This window comes from Hippocampus comes, unplaced genomic scaffold (assembly GCF_001891065.2).
Source record: "Hippocampus comes isolate QL1 unplaced genomic scaffold, H_comes_QL1_v1.1 scaffold74, whole genome shotgun sequence".
Lineage (NCBI taxonomy): Eukaryota > Metazoa > Chordata > Actinopteri > Syngnathiformes > Syngnathidae > Hippocampus > Hippocampus comes.
This window is the reverse complement of record NW_017804812.1, coordinates 146,274-171,417: the sequence shown is the minus strand read 5'-3', so window position 1 is coordinate 171,417 and position 25,144 is coordinate 146,274. Positions and strand designations below refer to the sequence as shown.

Genomic DNA, 25,144 nt, shown 5'->3' with positions numbered 1-25,144 from the left:
CAACCCTGCTGTGAAACCCGACTCTGAAATCACAATCTTGGTCTGAGACCCTAACACTCTCCTGAACACCAATTTGGAATGCCAACCCTGTTTTTAACCCTACTCGGAACCCCAAACCCGTCTTAAATATCTGTAACCTGGTTTGAACCCCTAATTCGACACCCTAATTCAGACTTGAAACCGAAACATAAAATCCCAACCCTGCTGTGACGCCCGATAATAAACCCTCGAGGCAAAGGGAGTGCATGGCGGGAGATTTGTAACCCACGGCAACTGCCTCAACGTCAACTTAAGTGAAGCACTACTCAAGTTTCCTTTTTCAACCCAACGAGGATGCGGCGAGAATTGCGCTGCGCGGCGCCCCGGCCTCTAACTCTGAAAGGAATGAAGAACAAAAGCACATCAAAGAGCGAAATGGCCGCGATCACTCAATTTTACGATAACTTCCATATTTGACTCGAAATAGACGCTGGGAATGGATGCGTCTGCATGTCGCTTGTTGGACTATTTAACGTGCTTATTTTGGCGGGGCTTCCTGTGAAGTGCATCCAGCGTGCGGTTGATTAAACAGCGACGGGTAATAAAGGATGAGAAGCAAATCCACCCCCGAAGAGCCTAGGAACAAAGACCACCGCATGTCAAGCGTTTCAGCCTGCTTGTCTCCCGATGACTTTTCTGCGCCTTTGTTGTGCAGTCGCAGCTCTTTTGCTAGACGTCCCGCTGGCTGCCGGCCAACATGGCCGCACGAAGAAACGATGGGATGTCATAACCCCCCCCCCACCCCTACGCCGCCACGGTTTGAAGAGATCCCCTCCTGGACAACATGCAGTCAGCTTCATGTCGCAATAACAAGGTTAGTTTTGCTATCAGCATGCGCGTCACACTTGAGCTGGCTCGGATGTGTTTTTCTTTTTTCTTGTTCTTGTTTTTGAGACAAACTTAAAATCATCACACTGGTTTGAAACCCGACGATGAAACTGTCACTTGAAAACTTTACCTTGCCTCTAAAAACAGTTAGTAAAAAAATTGTCGACGAGTAGACTCGCGCAAGCTAAAACATGTGTCAAGATGGCAGCCATGTTGGCAGTGACAATGTTCTCATCGAATGGGCAATTGGGCAAACATCTCTCCACCACTACGGTAAATTTGGAATAGAAATATTTTTTGTACCATATGAAAAATGTACATTGCGCTAACCAATCATTTTGTGCTGACCGATGACCCCGTTCCCACAATCACTTCGTTAAATTGAAGTTCCACTGTACTGGAAATGACGGAAGTGTCTAAAAATAAAATCCGTCACACGAAGCGACGCTCTCGGCCGCCACAATGACATCACTCCGCGGACCCAGCATTTCCATCTCGGGAAGTTGACTTCCTGGCGGGACGTGTTTGCGCTCGTCTGTCAGCTGCGGTGATTTATTTGTACTCTGACTTTGTCCCAGAGGAGTTGTAACAGCAACAAGCCGCCCGCCGGCCCGCCCGCCCGCACACGCTACATGATCGCTGACATCCATCTCAAACAATTAAATGTGTTTATTCTCCCCTTTGAGTGGAGAATTATGACTTTGGAAAAACATTTACGGCAGATCCAGCTAATGTTTTATGCTAATGTGTCCCATGTTAGCCGCGCAGATGACAACTGAAGAAGTCATGCGACCAGCATTCATCTCACTTTTTTTTTTAACAAACCCTCATTTGAAACCGTAATTTAAAACCCTATTCCTTGGCTTGACAGCCTAATTTGAAATCCTATTCTTGTCTTGAAACCAAAATTTAAAAGCCGATCCCTCTGCTCAACTTGAAGCCCTAATTTTAAACCCCCTATTTCTATTCCTGGTTTAAAATCCAAATTTAATAGCCTGATTTGAAACCTGGCTTTAACCCTGAATTTGATACCCTGATTTCAAACCCCATTTCTGGCTTTACACCCTAATTGGCAGCCCTAATGTGTAATCCTCTCCCTGTTGAGAAACTGTCATTTGAAACCCGATTACTGCCTTGAAACCAGGATTTGAAACTATACCCCCGGCTTGAAACCCTAACTTGAAATGACTTGAAACTCTCACTTGAAACCCTATTCTGCGTTTGAATTCCTAATTTGAAACCATATTCCTGTCCCGAAACCCTAATTTCAGACACTATCTCTGATTTGAAACCGTAATTTGAAACCCTAATCCGAAACATTTTAGGCAAGTAAATCCAATAACCGAACCTCCGAACGTCACCGAGTACTAAATGTCGTTTACGTGGGTAACAACATCCGACTTCATTCACAGTCAATCCGTTTTTTTTTTCTCCTTTTCTTTTTTTTTTTTCCTCCTTTTTCTTCTTCAGATGTTGACGCCTCGCTGGCAAATGACGCGTTTCACATTGCGTCTCTGCAAAGCGTCGAAAAGTGATTACGTTACATCACACTGGCCTCAAAGCTCCTCAGTGGCTAAAACAACAACTGGGATTTGGGGATCACATGGACGCCCCCGCCGCCCGACCCCCCTCCTCTTCCTCTGCGTTTGCGAGCGTGTTGAAATGCAGACGCCAAAGCTGCGTCTTATGCACAAAAAAAAAAAAAAAGATTGTCTTGAAGTTTTGCGGACGCAGTGCAGCTCAAAGCTTTTTCAAGATCACATTTATGATCACAAACATCATTAGGGAGGAAAAATGTTCGGGCCCGTGGGAGGGATTGGACTGGTGTTCTTCATTTGGCTAAAGAGCTGGGATTCTTACATCTTACGCACACACACACACACACGCACTCGCGCGTGCGTACTGTGGGCCTGGGCGGGTCTCGTCTTCACTTTGTTCAAGCCGAGCGCCTGATTGGAAACATCGGGATCCATGTCCTAACTAGGCCGTCTTAAACAGTTTCATCTGTGCGCGTGCATGTAGAGCAGGTGAACTGTGAAAAAAGGCAAACGCACACCCGCGTGCGCAAACGCACACCGGGAGTGAAGGATGCTCACCCTGGGACTCAGACTGAATATCATACGATGCTAAATGGGATTCACCGAGTGCAGGAAAATCCTATTCCGCTCTTTCCATGCCACATCCATGCCATTTGTCACATAAAACATAACCAAATCTTTGCCGCGCACTTTTACGCCACAAGCACAATAATAGGGTTTCGAATTTAAAATCTCAAAACAGTTTTTGGCTTTCAAGTTCAGGTTTCAAGACAGGAGTATAGTCTCAAATCATGGTATGGTTTCCCAAAATGTAGTTCCTCGGTCTGAAAGAAAACTCCATTCAAAACGTAGAAACCTTTAATGCAGACGTTTTTTTTTCTTCTCCTTTCTATCGCCCCCTACAGTACATTAAGGTGTAGCGCATCTACTTTTGCCGTAATCATCAACCTGTTTTGTGTGCTGTCCATGTTCACACCTCTGGCCGACATCAGGTGAAAACTTGTGCGCAACCAAAGTACTCAACTCCAAGAGCAACCAAAAGGAGCGAACCCTTCACCCCATGAGCCAATCTTTGCTCAGGGGCGTGTCCTCAATATGCTTCTAATCAGTGTATCTCATCAAAATGAAAAAAACAAAAACAAAAAAAGCATCTCTAATCAATGGAATCTTCCGGAACAAAACAACGTGTTTGTAATCAGTCCACACGTGCACGCAACACACAGGCACACACACACACACACACACACACACACACACACACGCACACACACACACACACACACGCATTCGCGCACTCTTGACACGTGTGACATGATGGAACCTTCACGTCATTGTACATGTACAACAGATGTTAAATTCAATATAATCATGTCCTGACAATGATTAATGCTATCAATTCATCTCCCGGCAGCTCTGTGTGTGTGTGTGTGTGTGTGTGTGTGTGTGTGTGTGTGTGTGTGTGTGTGTGTGTGTGTGTGTGTGTGTGTGTGTGTGTGCGGTGACACTTCTGGGAGTCAGCGTGAGGTTGGCGATGCTGACACAGAAATGATGGATGGATGGACGGACGCATGGAAATTCTTCTTCCCAAAAGTCCCCGGCTGCCATCCCGCGCGGGCGACTCGGCCACTCGCATTCACAGGCCATGACAGGGGTAAGGTTTCAAGCCTTGGAAGAGGGTTTAAAAGGAATTTTTTTTCTGACATTTATAAATTGGGATTTCAGGAAAAAGCGATATGGATCAAAATTAGGCTCTCAAAGTAAGGATGGATTTTCAGATTAAGGTTTTTAATGATATCAGCCCGATGGTTTCAAATTAGGGTTTCAAGGAAGGGATCAGGGTTTGGATTAAGGCTTCAAGACAGAGGTAGGGTTTCCAATGGAGGCTTTCAAGCCATGGATGGGGTTCAAAATGAGGATTTAAAGCCAGGGTTAGGGATTCAAGTTGCGGTTTCATCTCAGGGATTAGTTTATTTTTCAATTAGGGGTTCAATGAGTGTTTTAAGCCAGCGATGTGGTTTCAAACAAAGCTTTGGAGTCAGGTAGAGTGCTTCAAAGGAGCGTTTCCGACGAGATCAGCTGCGAGATCGGCGTAGCAAATGAGAATAACTTCTGAATCAAGGTTTCGTGCGTCAATTAATACAGATTTCAAAAAGCCGGGGCTCACGTTTCAAATCAACCGCTGACGCCGCATTTGCCAAACCAGGGAATAGCCGCACTCCCGACAAGAAGTCGTGATTGACATTGGATGCGAGTTGTTTGCTAACTCTCTTCTGGAGGGGCTTTCAAATGTAGTCGGCGCAAATCAGGTCGCCATTGTTGTGGAGCATTAGGGGGTGGGGGCAGGGGCTTCGCCGCTCAGCCGAGTGCCCACCCAAGTGGTCTCGAAGCCCCTCGTCGAAACGCCGCGGGAGGCTCCCAATCCTCCCAAATTGTTTGCATTCAGACGCCGCCGTCACGTAAAACATTCCTGGCAGGCGCCGCCGCGAGAGGAGGCTGGTTTATTGGCGGGCGTGTTACCATGGAGACACTCGGACGGGCTCTTTACAGGATTTGGAACGATGCGAGAGGGCTTTGAAGTCGCCTCTTTATCAGGTTAGGTTCGCATCCACGAGCGAGCCAGCGGTTGACGTATGCCCGGATGAGCTTAAAATGGGTTCCGCTCGGCAGTTGGAATCGAGAAGGGTGCCGTTAGCGTTTCGTCTCGAAATCTGGTTGACCTCGTTATGGATCGGCGTGTCGAGTTAGCTAAGCATCCATTAGCAAGCCTGTGTTGAGAACTGAAAAGGGTTGCGCGAAATGAAATAGGTTCATGTCGTTTGCCGCGTTCCGTCGCTGACTCTGGTGAAAAAGAGTTCAGGCCAGAGTCACGTCTCTTAAACCAAACAAGAATAAACTACTGGCCACGAAAGGATAAAAACGTTGTTTATCCACCAAACAAACCACATTGCTCGAGTCAGTTTTGACATCATGAATGTTGCCGACAGCACTGCGGAGTTGTGCCCACGCTTACAATAAATATTTTGCTCCAAGTCTCACAGGGAGCCTCAAAAGGACGAAGCTTGAGCACCATCGGGGCTCCCGGAATGTGCTTGTTTCGTTAGGGGTCCTCAAGTACCACCCCCATTGCCCTCCGGCCCCCCACCTATTTTTAATTTCTGCTCCCCGTGGCACCCCCGCCCGGGGCCGTCCTGTCTCGGAGGTGCCACGCTGCCAGAGGTTAGCGGGGCCGGCCGGTTCTCAGACGGCATCGGTGCCAAGGCCAACAGTCTGGCCCTGACGGGACCCCCTTCGTGACGCCCCCGTGCCACGATGCTTGTTGTTTCCTAATATGGTCCCAGGCCGCCTTTCCGTAAATTGAGTTTTATTTCTTTTTTCAGGAGAACATTTGTGAACTTTAACACTGTTTTGATCCCGTCTGCGTTCATGCGGTCGGTAAACAGGAATATTGTGACATGACTGTATTAGCTGCCACTTAAATACACAATGGAAAGCACTTATTAGGTTTTGTGGGCTCATCACTCAATCAGTCAGACATGCCCCTTGAGTGACACTTCTAAGGCTCAAGCTGCAGTGGGAACAGACAGATCAAATCTGACCGTGGGACCTGACTACAAGCCCGTCAATCATCCCTTGCCGGACCAGACGAACAAAATGAAAGCTAGCTCACGTACCGACAGCTGCTTGTTCGACGGACGTTATTACAGTTCTGCTTCCGGAGGACGCACGTCTGTCTTTGAATGTAACATACCCGTGGCTCGCTCGCACCAACGTCGCCCGAAGATCAAGAATTCTCGACGCCTTTTTTGACAACGTACTTCATTTAAGGAGCAGAGTCATGTCATACGGCGCTCCATCCCGGCCCACAATGTGTCTTCCGACACACATGCCCCAAAACTGGTCCAGTTCCTGCGTTAAAACCCCCAGTGACCAAATGAGGCGTCAGTGAGGTGAAAAGTAATCCCCGGTGGGCCACGGAGGAGGAAGATTCATTTTGCTTCACCGAGGCAAAATGAAAGACATTTTGAATAAAAAGAGCTCAAGGCATCGAGAAACAAATCTCATCCCGCTTGTGTTGCTGATTATGTGGGACGTCCCGCAGGAAATGAGAACATGAGAACCAACTGTTTGGCCGCAACCTTTCTCTCTTGTCTCCGCTGCTTTCCGACGGGAAACAAATTCAAGTTCAACTCCCGCCGACTTCAACGTCCAACCTGCCAGGTAGACGAGACAAGTCTGAGGAACCAAACCGGCAGTCGGAATGGGGGAAAGTCTTCCAAAGTCACACTTGCCTCATTTGGCCTGCGGACTTCCTGTCGGCTTTTGTTTGCGCGCCGTTAACAAAACGCGCTTGGCTTTTTGATCCTGCCGCCAGCCGCCGCCCGGACGCTCCATTGCCATGTGGAGTCAGCGCACAAGCATTTGTGTGTTAAATGTGAGACGACACCGAGAGCCGCCACCGCCTCTTTGTGTTTCCGTCATTTGAGGGAGAAGAATCCGGAATCTGAAGGAACAAAGAGAAACTTTCCGAGGGATTTGTTGGGTTTTTTTTTTTTTGTTTCCACTTTAAAAACCGCAACATCGCTCTTGATTGACTTAATGGAAGATGTCATGTTTGTGTTCATTGCGGCAATTTAGCTTACAATCAAGATGTGATCCCATGTGATCCCCCTGCTTGATGAGAGCCTTCAAAGCGAACAAGACGGACAAAAGTAACGTGAGAGTCAATTAATAAGTCGAGCAGAATTTGGACGCCAGCCCGAATATCAATTTCTCAACGGTCTGAAGACATTTTAGACCATTTGTGTTTGCGGTAAACGGTTTGGGCGAGTTCCTCTTCTGTTCCCTGGTCTCAGGGCATGCCGGGATGTCTTTGGTGAGGAACGAGTTGAACATCATAAATCTTCCTGGCGGGAGCTGCTTGGGGATGAATAAGGAGAAAAGAAAGCGCAGAACGCAACGGCAGCAACGATATCCACTGGGACATGATTGGGGGAACCTGGGAATAATCAAGGGGAAAAAAAGAGAGCTAAGTAACACATTGACATTTGAATTTTGGTCTGTTTTGCTCCCGCTTCTCCTCTCTGCCTCTCACCGCCCCTCTCCCGCAATTGTTGCTTTCAGGATTCTGCATTGACCCACCAAGGGAGGACCTGAAGAGAACCGCTTCCCCCGTCACAGTAAAAACAACGCCTGCCGGAACCTGGTTGGGAAACCTGGAGATAGACGAGGAGAACCGAAAGAGAGCAGAAAGCAACAACACGATTTACAACATCTGTTTGGACCTCGTTCGGGAACCCAGGCGAGTAGAACTGTTGACCCAAGCGACCTCCATTGTTTTCTTCACTTCCCTGTCACCGGAATGCGTCTCAATACTTTTGACCGCGCGGCGGTGGCTGTCGAGGAAGTGCCGATGCGCGATTAAATGATGTTAGCATCTCGAGGACCGTTTGTCTTTGTGGTAGCAATGAGTCCCACTGATTTGACAGGGAAAGTGCGATCGCAAGATGAAATGAAAAAAAAAAAACGCGACAATCACGCAACATGTGTTTGTCTTTTCATGTTTGCGACTTGAAAGAACGACGACAGCAACAAAAATCTCTAATGAGTGTCTCAACGAGGACACAAAAGAGCGACGGCCAAGCGTCTCCATGGAGACAATATAGATCTCCTTTATGCGTTTGTGAAAGAGAAGACTGCGCCGCTTCGCTAGCGACAAAGCGGGAAGGAAGTACGGCCCCACCCTTTTGCTCTACCTGACTGCCATTGAAGGGGGGGTGGGTGTGGGGGGGGGGTGTCACGGTGCAGGATATTGTTACTAATAAAGAGAAGAAAGAGGCTAAGCGCTGCCAGCCAGCTGCAATTAAACATGAATACTGTTATTGTGTTGGTGGGCTGAGGCGGGACCTGAGCGGAACGTGGCTCGGCTTGATTTACGGAAATCCCGAGAACACGTCGTTTTGGGTTTTTTTTTGTTGTGTTTGTTGAAGTCGAATGTTTGGAATTTTGACAATAGGCTTATCTTTACCTGCGCAGTTTGAGAGATTTTTTTTTTTGACTGGCGTCTTGTTTTAACTGGCACAACTTATTGCAGATTTTCTATCATTCAGGGGGAAAAAAACAAAAATAGTGTTTGTGATGATGTCAGGAATTCAAAAAGGCGTTGCCACGTTTCCCCCCCTCGCCACTTTTCCCCACCCTTCCCGCCCAATCTCTCGCCCAACGCTCCGAGGCCACTCTCGCCTGGTGAAAACAGGAAAGCTTGTGAGCGGACCTGGAGCGACTCCAGTTAACACGCAAGCGGCCATCCACGTGTTTATCGTCTTATATTCCGGCCTCCTTTGATCCTCTCGCCACATCTGGCGCAGGTGAAGGACCCGCATTGGTACACTTTCCGCCGAAGACGCTGACTTGGGACCGTTACTGGTTCAAGCGCCACATGCGAAAACGGGGCAGCCCGCCGCGAGGAGGGCGCGCCGACCTTCGCAATCGCTAAATGCCATCGTTTGGCGGCACGTTTGCTTACTTTCAGTGTTCCTGTGATTAGTCCAGGAAATGGATGATTATAATTTGGGCCAAATATTTAATGTTCCCATTATTTGAGCGGGAGTGCGTCATGGCCAGCCCACCACGCGTACAATAACAGTGGGGCAGATTCCCACAGTGAGGCTGCGCGCGCGTGCACACACACACACACACACACACACACACACACACACACACACACACACACACACACACACACAGACCACCGGTGCAGCACACACCTGAACACATTAAGTGAGGACATACAAGAATATCTTCAGATTGTTTAATGTAGCTGTCATCATTAGGATCAGTGACTACCACCCAGATTTCAGTAGACCCACAAAAAAAAAAAAAAGTCTCACAAAACTATACCTGAGAATAAATACACAGCGATCCCGCAATGTTAGTTGGGCGTGGCCATTTTAGGGTAATTTTGGTTGAATTTGGGGGGGAAATTCAGCCCCTGAAGCCTGTTTAACTTGGCAGAATTATATATGGTATCCGTTTCCATCATGAGCAGAGCCACAAAAAAAAGTCTTGCAAACCTGTTTGAAAAGACAAAGGAAGCCATCCATTTTGGTTTGAAGTGGTGATGCGAATTGGTCATTTCCTGGGATCCTTTGAATTTGGGTAAAATTCATCACATGAAGCCGCAAAGTAACTTGCAATTATGTGGGCATGTCAAACTTAAGTAGACCCACAAAAAAGTCACCATGCCCCAAATTATGGTTTCAAGCTTTTAGTTTGCGTTTGTTCAAATTTTGGGGAAATTTATCCTTCAAAGCCAGTTTCAATTGTTAACATGGACACGGTGAAGTCAGCGTCGTCTTATGCCGCTGCAAAAGTACTCGCAGTGATAATTGGCATCAAAGTTGACGGATGTCACACGGTTCAAATTCCATCTCGCATTTGGGATTCTGGAATCCTTAAGATTGAGGAACGTCGCCGCTTGCCAGTCCCACTCTCAGCCGAAAGCGAGCATGTTGCTCGCAGGGACTGCAGGGCAACATCTGTTTCTCGGCACTTTGTGGCGCACATGTGGTCTCTTAACCTTAACAAAGACGTCTTCATGTGGTTGACCATTTATTTTCCCAGCCGGCAAAGCAGCACATTCGTGCCATATTTTCTAATCAAACTAAAATGGCCTATAACGCCCTTTTTAAAAAAAATCTGATGTGAGAGAAACCACATGAAGATCCACGAGAAGCTCTTTTAATTTCCTGAGTAAACTCAGGTGGAGCTCGGCGACGTTGGCGAGCGGAGCCGCGTCGCCTCTCGGCTCGTCGGATTTAACGACCTCGCCGCAGCCGCTCGCAGCGCGTCGGCGTGTGCGCTTGTGGAAGAGTCACAAGCCTTCCTGCGGTTGCCGCTTGAGGCTGCAAACGCCGTCGACCCGCTGCAGTGACGTCTGCACATCACCTGGGACGTCAACCTGAATGCGGCGGATGCGGCGGCGTCCAAAAAGGAAAGTAAAACATCGCCCGCCGAGAGAATCATTGTTTTTTTTTTTTTTTTTTTAGGAAAGTGCAACATCTTTTTTTCTTCTTTTAACCCTTTCAGGCACAGCGGTGACTACAGTGGACATCTTATCATGTGATCAGGTTACAGGGTGCATGAAGGTGGGGGGGGCTGAAAACATTTTTTTTTCTTGTGTGTGATCGCAATTGCAATTTGCACATGCGTAAAAATACAATTTCTCCCTCGCTTAAGTGATTTCGCAATTCATCACGGGGCTCATTAACGTCTGCTGTGAAACAACTTCGATAGCAGCACAAGTTATGTGTGCATGTGTGTTGTGACTTGATGGCGGATATTTCCTCTCACCAGCTTGCTATTTACAGAACGCCCGTAATGACTGGACGCCTGATAACAATCTGCACGTTCTGGCCCGCGTCCAGAAACCCAAGTCCTGAGAGGCGCGAGTGTGACCGCCGCGCACTCTTCGCGCAAAGCGCTGCAGTCTTCCATGAAGACAATACACTCGAAGTTGACATGGGATTCCCTGCGAGAGTCACAAGGAATGACTAGCAGGGAATGCTATGCGGGGGGACATCTGCAGACCGTAACGGTAACAGACAAAGGTGCTGGCGACCTTTTTTTTTGGGGGGGGGGGTTATCATCGGGTCGTCCATCCTCATCATTGCGCGTGTTGTCCCAACGGTTCATCTTGGACTAGTCATGTAACCGGAAGAGGACCGAAGTCCCTGGCTCATTGTTGAGGCTTGACCCCGAGGACCGGAAAAATGGAGAAGCAAGGCCCGGGTGACAGTGGATTGTTAGTTTCCGTCCACGCGAGCGATAACATTGCAGTGACGCCATCTTGTTTGGAACGGTGTGAAACTACCGTTTGCAGGGATGTCAAAGTAAATACAAACAAAGCAAGTTTTGTTGTGGGATCATTTCTAAATACAAAAACAGTTGAGAGTGAGGCTATTTGGCCTGGAAAAATTTGCGTTCAACATGGTGATTTTTATTTTTTTTTTTTTTTACGAAAGTGTCCCATCAATTCTTATTTTTTATGAAATAACGAACATTTTTAACAGACAGATAGTTGTCGTGGCGGACATGGCTCAAGCAGTCTTGTGTAGACTTGGCATCTCGCTTCCAATCCAAAAAGCTGGCAGCCGACTCGCGGCTCAGACTTCACCTCCACTTCCTCATTTCCTGCTCTGCTGCCAGTTGAGTGCAGCACAAGTAATTGCCCGACACTTTTCCCCACTCGGGCGCACGGGGACTCATCGGTAGTGAACCCAAACGGGCCTAATGATGGCGCTGGTATCTAAATGACCCCCACAGCACCTCAACCTGTTTATGTCTGGTGGCCAGTAAGTAAACTCTGGTGTTTGGTGGAGAATGCAGCAGATCTCTTATCGGCCCCTCCAATAGTTCATTTTCAGAATTATTACTTTTTTTTTTAAACATCACTAGGCCTGTAAATGACACAATGTTGAAATGCGCAACCCAGAGCACATAAAAATACATCACTGGATGATTTTTTTTTTTTGTGGTGAAGTATGACCTAATTCCTCTCTGGGAGGTGGACGACATGGACACGGCACTCTTGTACGCTCGCAGCCAGAGAGGATTAAGTGAGACCGAACGCTGCAAGCAAACTGGTTCCCATCCAACATGTGCTTGAAGAAAGTGATGGGAGGAGGCGAAGCGGGCCAGGAGTCCAAACTAACTGCGACCCAAAATGTCAGCCGACAGGTCATGTTCATTGTCAAAATATTAGTTATGAAAGGTCCTAAGGTAAACATTTTCCATGACGAGTGGTTTCAATTGAGGGTTTTGTCATGTACCTATTTGGAATGGACATTTGAGTTTCTGTTTAAAGCAGTGGTGGGATATTTGTAGTGTTCACCTGTGTGAACAAGTCACGCCCACAGGAAGTGCACCAAAGAAGAACAGGAAGTGGGGAAGAGATTTAGTGTGACACACCCACAGGAAGTGCACCAAAGAACAGGAAGTGGGGAAGAGATTTTGTATGACACCTATACACAGATACAGGTGCAACTGCAGTTGGCTGAATGGCTGGCAGAGTGAATAAAAAAACCAGAAGACAAAAAGTCATCCTAATAATAATAAATTGTCGGATATCAACAATGACTTTGCATGGATTATTTTGTGGAGCAAGTCTGGAAAGAAAATCTTCAAATCTGCTTGGAGGAACTCGTGACCCACCTGCTTGGAAGACAATCGACATCAAAGTAAGAGCAGTTTTTTTAGTACTCTGGCTTGAAAACACAAAACACACACGCCAGGCCGCTCAGCTTGCCAAACATTTCATGCTTGGCGGCCATCTTGACTCACCAACCAAACAAAGCAGGGGTGTCAATGAAACGGCCATTTTGAAATAAAAGCAATTTGTTTCTCATTTGGGCCATTAGAGGGCGCACTGACACCCACCTAAATGACAATTTACCTGAATAAAATGAGTTTTGACACCCCTGGTTTGAAGACCACTGACCAGTTTCACACTCTGCCTTCATTGATTGATGTTGGTGCTGTTGCCATTGAAGCGGCGGCGGCTGCTGCTGCTGTTGTCGTCATTGATGCGGCTGTTGATGTTATTGTTGCTTCTATCATTGCTTATTCTGTTGCTGTTGAGCAACCTCCAACTGGGTCCCAAAACGGTTCCTTAAGCCGCAGCGACCCAGGTACCTGCAGACCCAGTTGCCGGCTGTTGACTGGGAACTGTTCGTAGCCCGAAGGCACGCCCAACACCTCTTGGAGGTCGTTCCCAAGTTGGGCTGTTGTTGTTGTTGTTGTTGTTATTGTTGCTGCTGCTGCCCCAGTTCTTGCTGCTGCTGTTTTCTACCTTCTGTTGTTGCTGGGTTGTTTGTTTGTGTGTGTTTTATTCAACCACTGTTATAGTTGTTGCTGCTGCTGCTATTTTTTGCCCTTTGTTGTTGTTGTTGCCGCTATTGCTGGTTTTTGTTTTTTGTTCAGTCACTGTAACAGTTGTCGTCACTGCTGCTGCTGCTGTTTTCAGCCTTCTGTTGCCGCTGCTATTGCTATGCACCGTATGTTGAATGTGTATGTATGTATGTATTTTTTTACTACTTGAAACCAAAATGTTTTTTTTGTCTCGGGGGAAATTTACAAATCCGACGTGGGTTATTGAACTTCTTTTTTTGAAGTTTAATTTCAATGTTGCAGCTCGGCTTTTTCCCCGGAGTGATTAGATCACCACTTTTTCCAAAGGCCAAAATCTCTTCAAAGGCATCCTGTTGCATGCTTTATCAATCATATGCATTTGATTTCACGTCGCTTTTATTAAAACCCAAAAAGTTGAGTACTTACAGGGGAGGAGGTCGCCCTTGACAATTGACTTTCAGGACGGGGATATACTTTTGAGGCTTGAAAATATGTAAAAAAAGTTTGTGATCATAAACTCTGTGGTGTACATCATTGCTAGTGTACTTCTGTCAGATTCCCATCAAGTAAAGTCACCAGCAGTCCGACTTAAAACCCAAATAACACTTCCGACCCCAGCGAGAATGCAAACAAATCCATCCCCGTCGCGCCCGCCTCGAACAGGGAAAGCGGCGCTGACGGACGTGATGTGAAGGCCCCCATCGGCGGCCGTTCCGGCTGGTTGACATGGGGAAGAAAATTTCCTTTCGTTGAACTTGTGTGTCCGACACGCCGAGTGACTTCTCCCACGCCGCTTTGCCCTTCTTTTTCCCGCGCGCCACATTGTGGAGTGTCTGTCGTCTTCCGGTGTGGATGTGTGTGTGCCTTGCGAATGAGGATAAGCTGAATAGAAAATGGATGCCGATATAAATGTAGGCTGAGCAACCAGTGGTGGGTGAAAGGATAAATAGATCAGTGGACTGATATTTCATCAGCTTTTTTTGGGGGGGGCTCTTGGATGGTTTTCCTTCCACAGTATTGGCATCGGTTGCAACAACCCCCTGCTCTCTCTTACAACCTGCAACCAAGGTGATTGAAACCATGTGAGAGATGAGGCAAGTTCTGGAATCGTTTTTCCGTATGAGCTAAGTTTACTAAAGTCCGCCCCTGAAAAGAGCCCGCAGCAGGTGGCAGAAAACCTCACAATGTCACCTGTCTCCTGTGTGTGTGTGTGGGGGGGGAGAAAGTGTTACTATCGGTAGCTTTGCTTTACGGTGTGGCATGAAGAACAAAAAAAAAAAAAAGCCAAATTAGCTCCTGGTAACAACTGACAAAAATACAGAGCACCTTACCTGTAGGTTGGTTTGTCAGATTAGACTAGATTTTTTTTTTTTTTGTTTTCGTAAATAAATCACTGAATACGTGGATAGGTGAATGAATTGATACGATGGTTGAACGAATGGCTGAATGAATAAGTAGGTGAATGGATGAGCAAAGGAGGTGTGAATGATTGAGTGATGGATGAAATTAGTACTGTACATTGATCCTTCAATATTTTCATGGATGACTGGACGAATAAACACATCGGTCGGTGTGGGGGGATTCAAATCGACGGAAAAGTGGATGAACGATGGAACAGAGAGCGTTATTTTCGCGCAGCGTGACATGATGAGGAGCTGAGAGGCCGCGAACATGACGTGATGCTGCGGTTTTGCTCCGGAGTGTCATGCGATTTACCTCAAGCGACCTGCGATGATGTAAACCGACTGCCACGATCATCATCATCAGTCACGCTGGCGTTTAAACTGTCAAACTTGTCGCTCCTCAAGCACGCCGCGACCATCCAGTCAGCAGGAAACGCCGCCAACGAAGGAGCGTCGCACCATTGACATCATGGGGTTTGTTGGTGGCTGATTGGGTGAGGGATTCATCTCGGAGAGGGGGGGGGGTTCGCAGGGGTAGTGTAGTATATGCTGAGCAAGAGGAAGTCGAAGTGAGCCGTTAGGGTGACTAAGAGGAAATTGTCGTGCTATCAGAGGAACCCGAGCTTGATTGGAAGTGGGCCATTATAGTGCAAGGGACAGATAAGAGCGCAAAAGGCTTTTTTTTGAAGGGGGGGCAATTGCACACTGCAGATCTCCCAAGATAATGCCCCCATTTTAAAGTTTTCAGCTTGTGTTGCTGTGCCAATGTAATTTGCCCGAGTGCAATAATAATAAAGGCCAAACAGGACTCTTGGTCATGTAATTGCTCGGCGGGCCCGATTAAAGAACGGAGTGGGCTGTTAGTGACCCGCAAGCCGTATTTTGTGCAACACTACACTCGGCATGAGCGCGCGCACACACACACACACACACACACACACGCGCGCCGGGTGCACGCTAATGGGCCAATGAAAACATGCGCAGGGCGAGCGAGGGGGGAAGTGAGTGCTTAAGAAAACAAACAAGAGGCAATAGGAAGGGGAAAAGGACAATTTCCACGTCCAAATATTAACGCAATCAAGAGCGATTAGTGCCTGTGGGACGGCGGGATGGCTTGTTTGCTGAGTAACTTGGACGACATTTTCACAGTTGCCTTTTCCTGTTGTTGCGTTGACAGCAATACAGTCGAGTAACAAATGGACTCTTGAGCCACTGAGTGATATTTTCTGGTTGTTATTGTTTGGGGGAGTCTGTCTCGTCTGGGTTGACCGGAAGAAAAGAATTGGGGGGGGGGCGGCAAACAAACATCATCTTTTCTGTCTTCATCTTAACTTTAAGCCAATCCGCAAAGTCGATCCAGCTCCGATGTTCCCCTCAGTTCAAAGCCTGCGGCATTTCACACCTTTTTACCGTTTTTTTTTTTTAAATGATACTCAACTACATAGTCTTCATTTGAATTATAAAGTCGTTTCGTAATCAAGGGCTCAAATCCCCCCGTATAATTCACATTTGATGTTTATATGAGGCTTATCTAATGTGGTCCATTTATGAATTTGCGCCTTGCGGAAGCCAAATACGCCATCAAATTCTTTTATCAACACTAAATCTCTTTAATGACCCAACTTTTTGTACCGTTATCAGGAACATAAAAACGATTTATTTATCGGCTCATCGTCGGTCTACTGTACTATTCACATTTATGGCTCATTTGAGTGTCATCTGGCGCAGCCCAGAGACCACTTAGTCAATTAAAATGATCTGGAATGACCACGTCGTTGGAAAAAGGCCCTCTTTTTTTTCTTTTTTTTAACCACTTCCTTGTCCACAACGATGCGCGCTATGCTGATTGCTTTGGTGCGTCATTACTCATTTCTGAGGAAACGTCTTATGGGCCGCAGCACTTCGACATGCAACAGTGTGGTTTTTTTTTTCATGCCTTTTTATTTTATGCTACCCTGACTGCGGATGGTATGATAAACGATGACTACTCCGCCATTTACGCTGTGCGCACGTGTTGTCACCCTGGCCACCCCAATGAAACCTTTCTAACTCCGTCCCTGCGTTCAACCTCGAGTACGTCGTACCACAACGCGGCAAAGGATTCTACCGCCATGATTGACAGTTGCTTTCAACAACTTCAACCGGCGGTCCAGTCAGGTTTCCTAGTGTTGCTCACAGCTGTAACTGGAGGTCTTGCAGAGCAAATCACCCCCCCCCCCACTCCCACCCCAGGTTCCCTTTTGGCTGGCCGAGCCGGTGTTTGCGAACTGATGTGATTTAGGAGGCTGTACTGTCATTGATCAACTGTCAACACATCCTGTTTGCATCTCTGCTAGTGTGTGCTAGGTGAGTGTGAGTGTTCGCCGAGCGTTAGCACTCCCTTGTCGCTCGTAGCTAAACGGCAGGAGGGGCCGCGGCGACGTTGGAATGCCGAGACGATCAAACGTACATGATGTGCTTGAACTATCCGTGTGGTGCAGGGGTGGACAAACATTTATATTCAAGGGCCAAGGTTTTAGAGAAAAAAGATTATTTAATGGACAAAAAAATAAACAAATGCATTTTTATTCACCAATATTAGTAAAAAACAGCTAAATTAACATTTTTTGATATATGCATTAAAATATTGTATGGAATTAATTGTAAGTAAATAAAATGGAAAGACATATGGGGTTCAATTATTTAAAAAAAAAAAAACTTCACTGGGATTGACTTGGCCTAGCTGTCTTATTACAAAAAAATAGACAAAAAGTTTGCTCACAGCGCCCACTGGTGGCGCTGTGAGCAGTCAAACGTGCATCAGAATCAAAGTTGGGAATAAAAACAAAGCTCGCGAGCCACTGAGAAGTCCACTTGGGAGGAAATGGCGCTGCGTGTTTCGTAATGTCGGGCCTTGCTGGCGCCGGTGGGGCAAGGTTTGAGGGGGTGGGGGGGTCGGGGGTTAGGCCCCGACGCGTCCCATCGGCGTAAAATAAACACAATACACAAGTTGTGTGTACGGCTTGGTCCCGCTCGACTTGGCATCAATTGGAGGCAGATGTTTGCGGCCACGAGTGGAGGATGGCGTCAAAGGTGGCCTGCAAGAGTTGGAGCCTATCCCAGCTGACTTTGGGCGAGAGTAGTATAAACTATTTTCAAAACAAAACAAAACAAATACATGTAATTGCAATTCCCAACTCCATATTGTTGCGATTTTTTTTTCCCCCCCAAGTCCTGGGCTTTATCATCTCTTCATGTTCATGATACAATACGTGAACTTGTGGCCTTGCACTTAAAAAAAACTCAACGCATCTTGACATTTTATACATAACATTGTAAAGTCGATTTGAATTTGATGAATTTGTTCAACTGTGGTCGAGAGGCGAGTCCAGCCTGGACTGGTCGTCGATTGAGTGATTTATCAATTTGTTGCAAAGAAAATAATTAAAGTAATGTTAATGTTTGCATCTCTCAAATAATGACTTTACACTCTTTTTTTTATCTTTTTATTTGGATCAATACATTTCACTCTCATACTCGCATAGCCTTAAGTGTTTTGTCAAAGCTTTCACCTTGCCAACACGTGCCCAGCACGTGCAACGGAGCCCTAAATTTTGCTCCACTGCGCCCCCTGCTGCACAAATGAGTATTTCCTAAGAACTTCTCTGTTGGGACAAAAGTATTGGGGGGGTTCACACTTTGCTGTAACACCCCAAAAATTCTCTAGGTGGTAGTGTTGACCTTCAAACTGCCTCTCATAAAGGGTTTTTTTTTTTTTTTTTTTGGTGGGCTGTTTTAATGTGACGTTTTTATCATGAGGTAAAGTGTCAATGTTTTGTTAATTAATGGCGAAACAGACAGGCGAGAGTAATTTACTACGCTTCATGCTTGTGTCATGTTCCCAAGAAGAAAAACCTTTCATTTCTCACTGTAAAACTCAAATTACAAAGCATGATGGGGAAATGAAATCGTTTTTTTTTTTTGTCAAACTACGCCAACTATTTTGGGATCTTGTGACCATTAAATATTTGCCTGGACTTTAAAATCATTCTACTTAAGCTAAAATGAGTTGCCAATAAACAATAAAATTCTCTCAAAAACATGTCCCCTTTTCCCACTAACGCTCTAGCGTACAGTGACAATTGTTAGATTAATTTTTTTCCGTTGGTTAGCATAGCAGCTGTTAACTGTTTTGCACTGAAGCTGTTCTCCATTAGAATTGCACCTAAGCACAGGGCACCTTTTTGAAAGTTCTCACCAATCAGTTTTGCGCCAGCTCTTAAGAATTCACACACAATTTCTACAAAAACAAAAAAAAGAAGAATTCTGGAGTTTTCTTGAAAATGTAGCATCCCGCAATGTTTTGTGCCCTCATGCTGACCTGTGTGCCATGTGTCAGGTTACATCTTGCATCATACGCGGTTACCGGTCCCCTCTCGTCTCCACTCGGGCCTCACGGCACCGCCGCCGACACACGAGCCCGTAGGCGAGCCACGTCTGCTTCTGCTCAGGTCAAAGTGAAAGTGATGCCGGGCCGTGTTGTCCTCCCGCGGGAGGGGGGGGGGGGGGGGGGGTTGTGGTTGTGCCGATGTTGGAGCCAAAGGCAGCGGGAGGAAGGAAGTGAAAACCTTTCAAATTATGTTTTATGACATTTTTTTGAACTTTTGTACTTCTGCTCGGCTTGGGATAATTTTTTTCCTTCTCAATCGCTAAAAAGTGACCCGCGTTCGTTCGCCTTGCCACCACCTATACATCTATACACGTAAAAACCATGAGAGGGTTGGAGGTCGACGACGGACATATTAGCTTCATGCAGTTTGAATGTTTCTGGGAAAACAAGAAAAAACACAATTTTTATCGAGTACATTGGTATTTTTAAAAATGAATACTGTATGGTAACAGTAAGAAACTAAAAACAGGGCTGTATAAATAAATGTGATTTGACTTTGAGGAGGGGGTAAACAACAATTTTAAAACTCTCATGACATACCGTTAGCCTGTAGCAAATTTGCCCAAGTCGTTTTTAACTTACTTTCTCTTTCTCCAAAAAAAATAGCACGGTGCTTGCCACAAATGTTACTTTTTCGTCGTCGGTGTAGAGGCTGAATTGTTTGATTTAATTTTTTTTATTGAGAATTTACGTTCTTGTTTTTTCTGAAAACATTCACAAAATCACTTATTACGCTAATAATAGCAATTACCGTTGCAGCCACGGTGCAGGTGAACTATACCGAAAGAAACGTCGGTCGCTGTTTTCAAAAGGGACGTGGAAGACGTGGATTTGAAAGACTTCCCAGAATTCCTTGCTCTCCTGCCAGCTAATGCGTTTAGCAGCGTCAGGTACACGCAAAGCTCTAGTGGCCACAAACCGGATGGACTTGGACAAACTTTACAGTTGACATCTGGAATATCCTTTGCTCTGCCTCCTCCTCCTCTTCTTCATCTTCTTCTGTAAAAGCGTCAGGCGGAGAAATGTTTGAGTGCAGACGATGGCCAGCGTAGCTCATGGCGGCCGTCACTCATGGTTGACGTCAACCGAAGTCACATCAGACGCTTAGCGTCTTATCAAAATAGCATTTACGTCGTCGCTGCCAAAAGGGTCATGACATCATGCCTGCTAATTGTAGCTTCTCTCCAGCATCAAGCATAAACTGGTGTTCTTTTGCAGACTTTTTTTCGCGTGCCGTTTGGGGAACCTGGGGAACATTGACCTGCGAATAGGCTACAAATATTACACACTCTGTATGGGTGTATTTTTTTCTTGGGTTACTATTCACTATCAACAGTAAAGTAGACTTGGGATAACAAAACAAAACATTACTTGTCTCTTTGTGACACTTTAGAGCTTCTTGTACATCGCGTGCGAGCAGCCCGCCAACTAAAACTCAGTCGGTGTGGCGGCCAGGCCCCCTGGGAGCCCCCTCAAAGATGATGCGCTTCTGTTTGAAGGGACTCGGGCGGTACGCCGGGCGACCCTTGAGGGAGGCACTGCGCTCAGTGCGGGCCTCTTCAAAGCGTGTTTCCCCAAGCAGGAAGTCGAACCCTGTGCTGCTGCTTGGAATTGGGAAGGAAGGTGACTTGTGATCATGTCACCGTGCCAACGCCCACGCATGCCAGTGTTGAGACACTTCCCAACAATCACTCACTTAGTCGTACAAAATTATCTGGATGAGTGTTTATGTTACAGTAGAGGTACAAAACATCCATTAGCCTCAATCGTATTGCAACCATGTAACATTTCCTGAAGTACAAGTTGCCATGTCAGTTCCATGGCATTTTAACTTTTCGGTATTCGCCACCAGAAACCGACGATTGTATTGTCATAGAACTCATGAAATGAACTTATGAATGTGAACGCATAGGGGAGGAGAGGTGCATCCTGGGACATTCCAGTTTCAGACAATCTTGAGCATGAGTTCCCCCCGCAAGGAAGCTTTTTAGTCGGAGAAGAGTAAAAGCCTCCAATCAGTCGCTAAAGTCAACTCATCTGTTCCCGAAGAGCCACAAAGCTGTTCCAAGTGCAAACCACTAGAGAGCAGTCTTCACGGAGCAGCTATTAAGTCATTATATGTTTGGAAGAAAAATCTCGTGGGCTGCCAGGAACATCTCAGTGTGCCGCAGCAGGAGGGGGGGATGGGGGGCGGAAGGGGGGTAGACCTCATGGCGTGGTGTCAATGAAATGTTTTCATTGTCGTAACTCAAAACAACATGGGCTGCATTCATACATACACGATTGTGGTCAGTCTGCTGAAGGATGATGTAGTCTACTTTTTTATTTTTTTTTAATTAAAGCAACTATTTCTTCTCTACACTACTAACTCAAGTCTGACTTTGTACATTGAATCATGTTAGCACTTGGAGGCACTCGTGCAGTGTCAGTAGTTGGCAAATGAACAGACGTACAAAGTCATGGTAGCACTTTGAGAGCGAGTTAGCCCATCGTCGGCAGTATAAAAGGTCACGTTCGCACTTTTTCACCAATGTACAAGGTCATGTAAGCCAACTAAAAATATATATATATATTCATCAAACCCTTGAAGCACTTTAAGGTGATGTTAGCATTTACTCATCCATGTAATAGGTCACGTTAGCAGTTATAGGTCATTTTAGCATCCCGGCAAGGTCAATGGTCATGTAAGTACATTTTTAGCAAAATAACATTCATGTCCCGTACTTCAGGTCAGACTTCTTCATGTTAGCAATATGGATGTGTTTACTTTAATGGAAGGTTTGCATCTTCAAGGTCATCTCTAGTTCCTTTTATTTTGCACATTCTCATCCAACGTAATAGAGTAGAAGGTCATGCTAACCTGTCAGACAGCTAACGTTCAAAAACCGGGTTCTTTGTTAGCACTTCTTGACCAACATACAAAATCATTTAGGACTTCATCGGAAGAATCTACAAAATAATGTCGGTGCTTTATATAAAATGTTAAAAATTGTGATATTTGTAGAAGAGAACATTGGTAGCTACGGACCTGAGTTATTTATTTTTATTATTTATTACTTTGCCTATCCAAGTCCACGTGAGTTGGAATCTTTTTTAAATATGCAAAGTAAAGAAAAATAGTCACAACTTTTAAGTTATAAAAAAAAAAAAAAGTTGGCATGTTAATTTTTATCGCGCCTGAAGGTACGCGCTAACTCTCGCTAACATCGCTTAGCCGTGGATGTGTGACACGCTGCTAATATACCTTCGCTCCGTGCACTCCGAAGCAACCTTTGCCTGCACGTGATTGCAATCAGGCATGATCGTTTGCACGTGTGAGTGCTTTGTCTCCCCCGCCACACACGCGCGCACACACAGAGCGTTTAATGCAAGATAATGTCAACAGAGTTTGGAGTGAATATGCACAAGCATAATTAAATCCCACACGGTGCCTTGGGGCTAATAAAGTACAGCGAGTAGTCGTGTTTTCACATTGTGTGAAGCTACAGTAGTCTCGGTAGCCAACTCTTGAACCATTATCGTAATTATGTTGTCTCTGTTTTGGCTAAACATCGTTTCGTGATGCCGTGCTCGCATAATTTTTGCTTGAGACTTTTTTCGGGGTGGGGGGGGTTGCGCTATCACAGTAAGTGAAATGTCGGTGCTCGTCATGGTTGCGGTATTTGATCACGTGAACACCGTGACCTCATCTCAGCGTCCTCTTCTCCCGCCGGTGATGTTCTGACCGCACGCGGATGTGTCAAGCAGATGGAGGCTGACCAAAGCTCGATTTCCCGTCTCTTAAAAAGACTCCCAACTTTTTCCGAGCATTTGGTAAAGGAGAGCTATGTATTTTATTTTTTTTTCACAATATGAAACAGGTGTCCTAATAACATGCTTGCGGTGTGCCTCTCATCAAAATACTCAAGGATATCAAGAATTAGACGGATTTTACAGCGTATTTCTTGCCGCACCATGTCAGGCCCGCTCCCATTTTTTTTTGTTTGTTTTATTTACAGAATAACCATCGTACCATCCATAAACTATATTTCGTTTGTACGCTCCTTTTAGCGAATACAAGCTCATTCGAGAGTGACCAATTGGATGCTAATGCTAACATGCTAATTGCGCAACTACTTCTCAACATTGAGTCTGCTTCGTGCCATACTGGAGCTCCACATGGGGCTTTTATCTGAGCGCGCTGCCGCGTTATAGTTTATTATCGTGGTTAAGCGGAGTTCAAGAGAAAAGCTTCTTCCTACAGTAATTGGGGGCTCTACTCTGGTTGTATGTCGAGGAAACTGGCAGCAGTGTGAAGTGCGTCTTGGCCAGACAAACGGCAAATTCAGCCCATTTCTCAGCAGAGCAAAAAAAAAAAAAAAAAACCCCACTGCAATGCTAACCATACTGCTGGCTAACAAACACCATATCATCCATTGAACGATTGATGCCGTTTGTGTAGTTCATTCATGTTTTTGGCCCGCATGGGAAAACCGCTTTCTCAATTACGAATAAAGATCGAGTTTTAATTGCAAAAAAAAAAAAAGCTTTTTATGGCTAGCGCGCGATCGGAACGTGCTATCCAAACGCACAATAATAAGTTCCCAATGACAAACACATGGCCTACTATACCGCTTTGTTCTCATTGGTTTTGAAGGACAAAATCCCCAAAGCACATGTGCCCACTGGAAAGTTCGCGGGAAAAAATACTAGCCCACTTTCACTGATCAATGTGAAATTAGGCGGACATGACTATCATGCAATGCTAACTTGCAAAGATTTTTAATTAATATGATTCACATTAATGAGGCAGTTTACTACACAAACCGCCCCCTCGTGCCTTTTTCAAACTGGATGCTCCCAGCACAGTAGCAAGAGTCAAATGAGTCAGTTCCCAGGTGAACACGGGGTCGCCAGGGGGTTCCAACTGTCAGACGTTCGAGACGGATGGAGGCTCTTAATCCCCACGCTGTGACGAAAAATGTACACACGCCACGCAAGCTAAGCGAGAGTGACAGGAACAGGTTTTGGGCCTGGCAGGGGATTGGAGATGCGTCTCGCGTCCGCTTCATTTATTTGCAATGCGTCACACGTGTGACTGATGGTGGGTTTCTCTGAAAACAAACACATACACGCACACACATGTACGCATATGGACGATAAACAAAGTAAAAGAGAATTTCGAGTAAACGCCACTAAAATGTTTCAGTGAATGTTAATCATATTAAAACATTTTGACCAAATTTTGGATTTTAAGCATAGCATTTTGTAGAATGGAACGAATGGTTTTGCATTTATCAGATGACATCACAGCTTTTGTTTCGCTGGTTTCCAGCTCATCCTTGTGTGATTGGCGTACGTTTATACGGTTTATTTTCATCGCCTCTAATTGGCATTTGTTGACGACCGATAATGACAGGAGTGGTGTAGAACCGATCAGCACAAATAGACCCAGGCTCTCATCACACGCCGGCACACAGACGCACACACTGCGGCTGGTGTGTATTTACTCAGCACACACGGAGGGAGGCGCTCTAATTGATGGCGACGCACAGATGGCCTTCGGCCCTCGTGACCACAAGAGCGTTGCAGGCCGGCTCCCCTGCCGTGCAGGCCTGTAAAAAAGCGGCGATGCTTCATGGCCCATCAATTCACCAGGTGAACGCAAAAGGCCGCCCTCCCATTTGCCTCCGAGTTTGGATCGCTTTGCACTTTTTGCGGGAATGCGGCGAGGTCGGAGTTCACAACGTCTCCCAAGTTGGCTTTTTACAAGGCCACGCGGTGCGGAAAGGACCAAAGTGACTAAACCGGACGGCCGAGCAAGAACTCCAGTCGGCGTTTTATTGCCGCATATCAGGCGATTGACCCTCGTGCATATAAATCAACTTGCTGCTGATAAAATTGTATCCTGTCGTCAAATTTGATTGTGGGTAGATGAACAGAATAATCTCAAAAAGCCACGACCTGTGTTGAAGAAAAAAAAAAAAGACGGGAAGCATCCACCAGAAGACTTTCCTTTCCCC

The 25,144-nt window shown here is 46.0% G+C and overlaps 1 protein-coding gene and 2 long non-coding RNA genes across 6 annotated transcripts in view; all 3 read left to right on the top strand.

Moving 5' to 3' along the window:
• Positions 1 to 8,515, top strand: part of dusp3a (dual specificity phosphatase 3a) — a 37,430-nt gene extending 28,915 nt beyond the window's left edge. For 3 of the 4 annotated variants that reach the window (XM_019864277.1, XM_019864268.1, XM_019864252.1), the window contains 2 exons: positions 695 to 853; positions 7,527 to 8,515. The gene's annotated coding sequence lies outside the window, so the exon portion shown is untranslated. Of the gene's footprint in view, positions 1 to 694; positions 854 to 3,816; positions 3,848 to 7,526 lie in introns of those variants that run through there. The other variant, XM_019864260.1, reaches the window with a different exon arrangement.
• Positions 8,516 to 11,145: 2,630 nt separating this feature from the next.
• LOC109512475 (uncharacterized) lies at positions 11,146 to 25,108 on the top strand. The gene is made up of 3 exons (XR_002167524.1): positions 11,146 to 12,140; positions 12,288 to 12,640; positions 24,636 to 25,108. It is a non-coding gene; the product is annotated as an uncharacterized LOC109512475 (long non-coding RNA).
• On the top strand, positions 13,127 to 16,128 carry LOC109512479 (uncharacterized). Its single transcript, XR_002167532.1, has 3 exons — positions 13,127 to 13,188; positions 13,890 to 13,891; positions 15,622 to 16,128. It is a non-coding gene; the product is annotated as an uncharacterized LOC109512479 (long non-coding RNA).
• Positions 25,109 to 25,144: the final 36 nt, after the last annotated feature.